The sequence below is a fragment of the Thermobia domestica genome, chromosome 8, assembly GCF_964235325.1.
Source record: "Thermobia domestica chromosome 8, izTheDome1.hap1.1, whole genome shotgun sequence".
Classification (NCBI taxonomy): Eukaryota; Metazoa; Arthropoda; class Insecta; order Zygentoma; family Lepismatidae; genus Thermobia; species Thermobia domestica.
The window spans coordinates 35,429,004-35,439,300 of NC_137461.1; the positions used below are offsets into that span (position 1 = coordinate 35,429,004).

General features: G+C 33.9%; 1 long non-coding RNA gene across 1 annotated transcript; it reads left to right on the plus strand.

Annotated features, from left to right (window-relative positions):
- The first annotated feature begins 3,155 nt into the window (after positions 1-3,155).
- LOC145691628 (uncharacterized) lies at positions 3,156-7,183 on the plus strand. The gene is made up of 3 exons (XR_014132442.1): positions 3,156-3,202; positions 5,506-5,635; positions 6,940-7,183. It is a non-coding gene; the product is annotated as an uncharacterized LOC145691628 (long non-coding RNA).
- Positions 7,184-10,297: the final 3,114 nt, after the last annotated feature.

Sequence of the window (10,297 nt, forward strand, 5' to 3'; positions counted from 1 at the left end):
TCTCCTCTGACGTGAAATGTCTTCCCGTTTACTCTTCGTTTCCCCCCAATCCTTCGCTCGCACGGAAGCATTTTTGCACACCTAAATATACATATTTCTGACAAATCGTTTATAGTGATTACGTGTACATGCTATTTTCTGTGGCCATGCAACCTGATATGTTGAAGATTTAATCTGAAATATTTAATCTTAATTAAGTCATAGTAGTAAGAGACAAAGAATGTTAACAGAACTACAAGAATTTCAACAAACATAAAAGCACACAATTTTGAGACCAGCTACCGCACGGTGGCTCGCATTGGAACACTGCATTCAGAGAATTTTAGAACAATAGGAGACACTCATTTTTTTTTCTGAAAGTCCAACTGGAAGATAAATATAGAAGAGCCGAGATATATGTCATGAATAAAATAATACATTTGTAAAAGCTTATTGGAATTCGCTTTCAAAGTCTTGACTGGAAGACAAATCGGAAAACGATCCATTAGGAAGACCTAGGAGCAGATGGGAGGACAATATTAAGATAGATCTCGCAGAGATTGGAATACAAAGTAGAAACTGGATGCAGTTAGCTAAGGATAGATGTCAGTGGAGAGCTTTTGTGAACGTGGCATTAAACCTCCTGGTTCCATTGGTCATAGAGTTAGTTAGTTATTAGAATTCACAAAATTTGCGCTTATTTTAATTCTGCTACTGCTTTCTTGCAAAGTACATGTAGTTTGATTTCTCAGTTACAATCTGAAAGTTGAAGATTGGCAAGTCTATTGTGACAATATTTAAGAAAGTAGAATCTTTTTCTTAAAACAGAAAAGAATGATTGTCTACATCCAAGTAGCTTGCTTCGAGTTGAAAAGCGTTTCTTCGTGTTTATTGTGAGAAGTTCTTGGCGACCATACCTGTGTGTACAGCTTCTCTTTGTACGTTGCAATAAGGTGTAGTTGTTCGGATGTGTGGGGTGTACTTACATACAGCTGCAGCACTTGGCATGCCATCGTTAAGAGGCCTCATCCCGGCTAAATTAAAAATACCGCTAATTTTACAGTAATTATATGATACCTTCAAATTAATAAAAGATAATTGAAAACTGAAACAAAAGCGCCCTAGACAATATTATTTTGCGTGAGGTACGTTTATAGGGTGTCTATCGATCACGAAAATCATGAAAAAGTCACGAAATCAGAAAGTCATGAAAGTCCAGAAAAATCACGAAATTTAGCTTTTAGTTCACGATTCTTTATCTGCACAAATGTAAGTATATACCGGAAAATTTTGTTCTATAAAACATCAAAACTCACCACCAAAAATGTGTATGGTCAGATTCAGACGCTACCAAGTCGCAAGCAAAGAACTCTTCTATCGCATGCATTAAAATACAGCCTAATTCACAACCAAACTTTCTCTTGAGAATGTGTAATTTTATTGTTGGGTAAAGAAAAAGTCACTAAATTTAATTTTGGAATTATAGTAGACTCCCTGTGTTATCGCAAGTCTCATAGTGACTTTCCGTTTTCATCCGTTTAGAAACCCGAAAATAAATGCCGATTTTCAAAATGGCTCGAAATCGAAAGCAGATAAGTGAGTCGTGATAACGGTATCTCATGTAAAATGATATTGTATAGGGCGCTCTTGTTCCACAGTTCGATTATATATTATCTATTTGAAGATATCACATAATTACTGTAAAATTAGCGATATTTTAATTTCGCCGGGATGAGGTTTCTTAACGATCGCGAATGGACAAGTGGTCCGAGCTTTTTCCTCGCTAGACTGCGCAGACAAATATCGCTTTAAAGACCTGAAGAGATATCCGGAAGATATTGTTGGTTCAAGCTTAAATCTGTTATTTAAAAAATCCAGCTGCGGTGGTTGTAAATTCCAGTCCTATAAAGTTAGTGTAATTAATAAAATCTTAGATATAATGCAAAGCTAAACAAATTAATGTGTAATAAAATTTCCATTCATTAGTGTATGATTTGTATAGTTCACCATAGGCCTCATAATATTTATTGGTAATAGTAACCTTTCCACGAGTTCTAGTCTATTATTATTATTTTCTGCAAGTCATAACGTTTTAATTAGTTTCTGCTTTTCACTGGTTTGTATTTTTTTTTTTTTTGTCTTTTTGGAATTTTAGAAAAAGATTTAATTACTTTCTTGAAACAAAAGGAGAGATGAAATTTTGGTGATGGTAAATAAACACGATTTCGGGATCTGAACTCATTTACACATTTCATGTCCTACATATACGAAAAAAAAAGTGATTTTTCAGTATACTGTATGTTCGATTATTCATCGTGATGTGCATTAGCCAAGAGGCCATAACATTCAACTTATTGAGACTAAATTATAAATTTAAGATTCTTATGCGATTCTCCAGGCTCTATTTTTTTCGAATTTTCTTCCTGACCTTAAAGTCAAGGACAGTTTACTGAATGGTGACAACAGAATTTGCAATTTTCTCAAAAGCAGCTCTATCGAATTTTTTATTTCAAAAATTAATTGTTCATAACAACTTTATACTGTGGCGGGAAACTATATCTCTGGGAAAAATCGAAAAGCGGTGGTTTATTGTTGGTAGTATTTTTCTTTTTTTTTACTTTGTTTACTCTATATACTCACAAGTTTACTCTACTTGTCCAGATTTTAGTTACAATGATAGCTTAAGAACGTATCTAAACTTAAGATAGGATAGCGTATTTTTACAAAATGTGTCGAAATACAAATTACACGCCTTTATCCCATCACAGAATTATTCGTCAATATGCACACAACTACGATATTAACATTAACGGTATTAAGAGTTTCATCATCTTGCTCCGATGACAATAGTAATATCCTGATAATTAATATTTATCTTCAGTCATCTTATCCCTTACAGCTATATTTAACATACAGTTATTTTAAACTGTATTATACTTAATTAATTAAAAGAAGAATATTGAAAGGGAAATCAAGTGTTAATTGTGAATCATAGCTGTTTGTTACAATTACCCTTGAAATTAATGTATGATTTCACTCTAACTGACCTGACAATTAATACAATCATTAAGTTTCACATACGATTACACATGACTGGAAACTCCATCATGTATTGTATTTTCAAGGTTTGAATTACATATAAATTCTGTTGTAAAAAATGTTTTTTACATAGAGTCTTATCTTAAGTAGAGAGACAAACACCTGAAACATCATGTTTACCAAGGTAGGAAAATTACACAATTAACACCAGAGGATTACAATTTGTACCTGTAAATGTTGACGTTGATTTTAGTAATTGCTTCTGTCTCTAAATTGTGTGAACTAATACTATCTAAGATCACATGCAATCTAAGTGATATTTGTACTGAAATTAGAATAACGGTATATTAACGTTGAAGTTTAAAAAAAATAGAAAAGAATACATCAAAATATTTATTCAATTTCTTTTTCGGTAATTATTACTAAAATTTGTACTTAAACATTATTTTACCTTTAAAAGATCTGATATGTTAATTCCGAGAAAACCTCAAGATATCAAAAAGAAAAAAAGAATATTATTTCTCATTTAAGAACTTTTGAAATAGGCCAATAATCAAATCTGATACTAATGTGCCAATTTCAATTTCTATGAAGTTCCTAATGTATCCTTTTAAGTTTTACTTTTTGTGGTTTACGTTATTCCACACCTTTCATTTCCTTCATAGGAAAAAGTACGAATCTAAGTTTAAGATTTGACATCTTGTATGCCCACTTATTGCAAATTAGAGTTTTTGGCATGAACCCAATGAGAAAACAATAACACAATTCTAGTAAATCCTTGTTATTTAGAAAAAGCTTTTCACCGCGTGAATTAGGAATTGTTGTTCGGAGTTCTGAATAAGATAGGGTTAAAATGGAAGGATCGAAGATTCATAACAAACTTATACATGAACCAACAAGTAAGTGTTAGGATAGGGGAAGAACTGACGGAAGAGAGTGCAATTGGAAGGGGAGTTCGGCAAGGATGCCGCCTCTCTCCAATACTATTTAATTTCTATCTAGAAGAGATTGTGAAAAAGAGTTTAGATGATGATGGCGGCATTTCGGTAGGAGGTTTAGATGCATAAGATTTGCAGACGATATGACACTTATTGCAAAATCTGAAAAGAAAATCAATAAAATTTTAGAAAAAATTAGGAAGGCTTTGAGGAATATGGGATGAAAATAAATGTTAGAAAGACAAACGCCATGGTGATGGGAACGAAGAGGTCTGTGTGAAATATAAAAGTGGGAGGGGAGAAAATAGAACAAGTGAATAGATTTCGATATCTGGGTTGTATTCTTAGTAATGATATGAAGTGCCAGATTAAAAAAAAAAGCAAAGATGGGAACGGCGAAATAAGAATTTAGAAAGAAGAAAAGTCTGTTTTGTGGGACCTTGAATAAAGAGTTGAGAAAAAGACTCATAAAATGCTTCGTGTGGAGTATTGTACTGTATGGGACAGAAACGTGGCCATTATTTAATAGTGATGAAAATCGACTGGAAGCCTTCGAAATGTGGGTGTGAAGAAGAATGGAAAAATGGTTGGGTCGAACGGAAAACGAATGAGAGGGTGTTAGAAATGGTGGGTGTGAAAAAAACACTTTTAGATATTATTAAGAAGAGGAAAAGAAACTGGTTGGGACATTGCGTAAGAAGAAATTGTATCATGAGGGACGTCATAGAGGACATGGTTATGGAAAAGAAAGGGATGAGGCGAAGGAGACTACAATTAATGGATGATATAAAAACAGAAAGAGCATACGTGAAGACGAAGAGGTTAACAGAGGACCGTGGAGCATGGAAGCGTCTCAGCTGCTGCAAGTGATCTGCCAATAATGGCAGAATACCTATGATGATGATGATGATGGTGATGATGATGATGAAGTAAATCCTCGTACATAACAAGACATCGATTGCTGAAAAAGAATCGATTAGAGTGTTTACTTGCACGTCGATTGATGGTAACTTCAGGTAATACCTCGTATGCCAATGAGATCAATGATGATGAGATTATTCCATATGTGCTGTAATGAGAGTAGGTGTATTAACGTATTTTTAAAGGATAAAGCATGTTTAACAAAGCTTGATATATATTATTACTGTGAATATGCTTAGGTGAAGTGACCTTTTACTGGTCTCCTGAAAAAAAAAATAAATTAGACCTACAAGATTTCATATCTTAAACGACGATATACTAAAAGAGGATTCATACCTACGGCCAGGACTTGAACCCGATGAGGTTGACAGTAATGGCGAGACCGTCATACAAGATTACTCTCCAAGAACAGGTTTTTTGTCGCCACTGTTTCTCCACTTTTCCAAGAGAGATAGAATACTGCACAACAGTACAGTCCCATTAATAATACCTTAATATAAAAACTATTTTAACATATGTCGTACTGAAAAACATAATTTAACAGCTCAAAAAGTTTACAAAACGCAACATCTTCCATGTATTGTAAAAAAATCTTTTCGATTAAGCTCTCTGTGTGTTTGTTTTCCAGGTCTTCTTTTTCCTCGCCCTGATAGTTTGTGTTGCTTTGGCTGTTCCTATGCCAATGCCTTATCCTCAAAGAGTTCCTCTGCAACAACAACAGAGAGGAGAGAATATGCAGACAGCTAACATGATGTGGGGTAAGTCACTACTTTTAAAGACTATAGTGTGTATATTTTCTATTTTTTACTTATTTTATTTAATTAGAAACATCATGTTTTTTGTTTCTGTAATTCCGACGGATACTCAACTAGACTTATAATAGTTATCTACTTCATTTAGTAGTATTATATAGTCGAGGTCAATCCACCCTCTTCACAATTCACCCTTAGAGACTATTTTTTTTTATATTTGAAAATGCTGATTGTTTATAGGATATCCCTAATTAATTAGTTTGTTCTTTGTAAGATCCATTTCGAAGAGTAACAGCAGAACAATACACAGAAACAAATGGATAAAGTAAATGCCCTTATGTTTACAATAGCTATATAATGGGTCATATCTGATTACGTTAAGACTTGTTTTACAAGAAAATTGCAATTAGTATCTCATGATTTGATGCTTCATTGAAAACACTTATTTCATATATTTCTGATGTTTTATTGACAGGTAATTTTAACAAATTATTATTTCATACAAATGTATGACGTTAAATTACTAATTACACGAATAGGTGTAAAAATTAATCAAAGTACTAATGAAAGTATACTTAAAGCAATACGAAAAATTTAGAATATTTGAAGACACCTAATTGAGTTGATTACGTAAACACCAAACTAATTTTATATCAATTGCAAATTTGAATATTATAAAAATATTAAAACACAAAAAAAAGCACAAAAGGACCTTTGGTTAAGCTGCCATCTTCTATATTTTATTTTTCACCTGAAAGTTAATTTAGCGTGTTTCAACATGTTTTCTTTTAAATATTTCGCAATATTAAAAACATTTCAATTTTCTTACATTGTGTCCCTTCCTATATTCTTAAAAATCTCTAATTTTTTACGCATTTTAAGTCAAAACTTTGGTTAAGAATCAAAATTATTGCGTGTCTTAACGGAATCGCTTGTGCCGAAAGTAAGCATCCTAATTAATAAATGAAGAATTACTTCATAAAAATATGGATAATAGTGGAAAGAAGTTTTTAAGCTCATTGTATTTTACTAAAAGCAAATCTAAAAGAAAACTAACTTATAACTCTAGCCTAATACAAAAAAATCTAAATAGAAAGTTACAATATTGATACAAGATATAGACGATCTGCAATAGCTTATTCGTAACTTGAGGTTCATTCACTTATTCATTTTGCACTGATACTTCTTTCACCTGTAGTTTGGACTGATATTTCTTTCAACTGCACTTATTTACACAAGTGTATTAAATAAAGATTACTTACCAGATGTTCCAATATTAGAGTATTAATTGTTTTGTTCGTTTGTTTCAGGATTCCCATGGTTCTGGGGTTAAATCATAATGGACTTCAGACAAAGAATGCCATAAGACGATTAAGAACGGAATATTGAATTTCCCAACGGTTCTATGATATCATATACATAAACATAAGAATTATAATTAACAAAGATCTAGTCATAAAATTAGAAATCTTGATTACCATTCGATAGTGAAAATTATATTTCAACTTTATACAATTGTTGTAAGGTATGGATAACATAAATAAAAGCCAGTTAAACTGAGTCGATGAATTCTGTTTATTTGCAACTTATGTAGTACGTATTACCTATATTTTCAGTATATACATCTTTTTTAATAATGTTCGGTGAATGATCCCGTAAATAGAAAGTAGATACAATATGAATGCAACTAACCTTACTGTCCTTCGACGTAGTCCCATCCCGCAGGTAGTAACCCTGAACAAATCTGTACATGTCCTGGAAAATTTTTGAGAAGTCTTCTTTGAGGATAGTGCTCAGGAACGTCATCACATTTCATTGGATGTCTGGAATATCGTGAAATCTCTTTTCTTTCAACGCAAATTTTAGGCATGGGAACAGGAAGCAGTCAGACAGAAGGAATCCGATCTGGCGAGTATGGTGGATGGTCAATTTGCACTACCCCCTTTTGGGCCAGGAATTGTCTGACGATATTGACTGTGTGAGGCGAACATTGTCATGAACCAGAAACCATGAACCTTGTTCTGATTACTGCGGTCGTACCCTTTATACACTTTTCATAAGACGTCTCAAAATTTCAACGTACCTAGCAGCATTCAATGTCGTCCCTCAGATAGAAATTCCTTGTAGATTATGCTATTACTGTCAAAAAAAGTGATTTGCATTGTTTTGATGCATGATTTTTTTTTTTTTTTTTTTTTTTTGCTTTGACCTTTTTCCGAAGAGGCGATGCAGGAGGATGCCATTCCATGCTTTGGCATTTTGTTTCCGGATCGTGCCTCACACACCAGAATTCATTTTCAGCAACAATAGAGTTCAAGAAATTTCGATTTTCATCCACCATAGCGATAAAATCTTGTGAGTCAAGAAAACCTGCGTGCTTGTGGTCATCAGTCAAGTAATGTGACACGAGTCGACACAACGTTTTCCTTTTCCCTAAGTCGTTGGTGAGGATAAGTCTCGCAGATTCACGGCTAATGTTCAATTCTTCAGCAATCATTTGCACAGTTAATCGGCGGTCGTACGTGATTAATGCCCTCACCTTTTCAATGTTTTCGTCTATGCGAGAGCTTGTCGGACTTCCTCTACAGGGGTTATCAAAACGCAATCCTGCCCTTCTCGAAACCGGCCGAACTACTCGTAAACATACAAGGAAACTGCTTAATCTTCACAAACCTGCACCAGTATATCATGGGTTTCTTTCGGCGTCTTGCCAAGCTTAAAACAAAACTACAAATTGGTGCTTTGTTGGTTCATTTTACTGTTATCAGTTTGAAACCAGACACACTGTCACTCCTTTGGCATAACGCGTCTCACACAGACCACAGTTGACTCAAAACTAAACAACAGTGGGTCCACAATGGCGGCACCTGTAGCTGGTCGTGTGCAGTGTTTTGTTGCGCCAGTGTTGCCAGGTCGAGCACAGCGACTTCATTCACCGAACTTCACTGTCAGAGATTGTATTAAGACTACTAACTAATTACTTATGCATAGTTATTCCATTGCGTACGGAATGTGGATGTCAATTTATAAGAACATCACTGTTCAGTAACCAATTTTCTTTACAATATCATATGTTCGGAAACAAATATTGTTTCATTATCACAATTTTGCAAGTAGTGAATTGTGTACTTTCCAACTTTGTTATACTTGTTATTGACTTACGAAATAATTGAAAAAATACTAATATCATTAGTAGTAGTAGTAATAATAATCGCAAAATAATACGAAAATATCGTATTCTTCTTCGACTGTTTCACATTCGCAAACCTCGTTTTCATTATAATTATAACATAAAGCTTTTAAGGAAGCGAGTTTAAAAGGAATCGTAAATTAAAATAGTAAACTTTATACCAAATAAATGAATCAAAGAAAATTACGAGACCAAGAGAAACTGCCTTATACTCCGAATGGATGTCTCATGGAAAGGCCTTGGCAAAGGGTGAGAACTTTAAGCCTGAGTTAAAACGGTCCCGCTTCAAAAGCGCCCGGGTTTGGTCGCAAAAGAGGTTCTGTCATAAGGGTCCCGGCCAAAATGACCCAACAACAAAAATATCCAGGACAAAACGACCTCCGTCAGAAAAGCCTTACGTTAAAAAATGAGGTCAAAGTATAAAAAAATATTTATTTAATGAAACATATTCTGTCTAATGTACCTGTTTTATTTGTGTCGAAAGATCAAATTGGTAAATCTGTATACAGGGTTAGTCAAATTTATTGCAACAGCCCAATTATAATAATACGCATGGGCGAAATATAAGAAGCAAATGTTGTAAATGGACATTGATACAAAAACAGCATCGAATGAGAGTATGAACTTCATCCCATATATCCTGAATATCGACATAGTGGATATCACTCAATATTTTCTTAAATGAAATGGGTATGTGTGATGCATAAATTTAAGCTAGGTTCTTTCCACAAGATGAGAATGTGAATTCATTTTTTATTTATCTCATTCCTTTAGGAGAAAGGGTGTGCTACGTTTGACATTTGCATATAGTAGATAAAAGTTTCTGGACAGGCAATTAACAACGAGACATATGGACAAAGGAAAAGAAACGATGCAAGTGTGTATTTTCTGTGAAAACTGCATTGAATTAAGGTTTTGACATTATGGTGTCCATTTTGGATACAGGCATATATAATACAACATAACCGTTTTAAATAGAAAGGGATCTGTTTGATACTCAATTTAGGCTAAAAATCATCTTGCAAATGAGAATCTAAACTCATTTTTTACCTTTTGCCATTCCTTTACCAGATAGAGTACTATGTTTGATATTTTTTAAAAAAAACTGAGAATTATTTGAAAGAAGGCTTACAATATTCCTGTGAGTAACTGTACACAATAAATCACAGAGAGCATGAACAAGAGCGCATTACATTTACTTACAGAATCCGTCGATTGTCTGACAAATGGCAGTCCGTCCGGTTGTAAAAAGTGGAAAGTGCACGCTGTAGCGTATAAGGAGAAAGTCTTCTTATTTCGTTCACAATGGCATGTTCTAAGTTTTTCAGCGTGTGTAATATGATATGAGAAACCTTATTTTTAGTGTGCTTATATAGAAAGTTATCCTGGAGTGATTTATCGGGTGATCTTGCAGGCCATTCGATCACACCTCGTCTTCCAATCTACCGTTGTGAAAAGGTTTCACGTAGGTGTTGTCT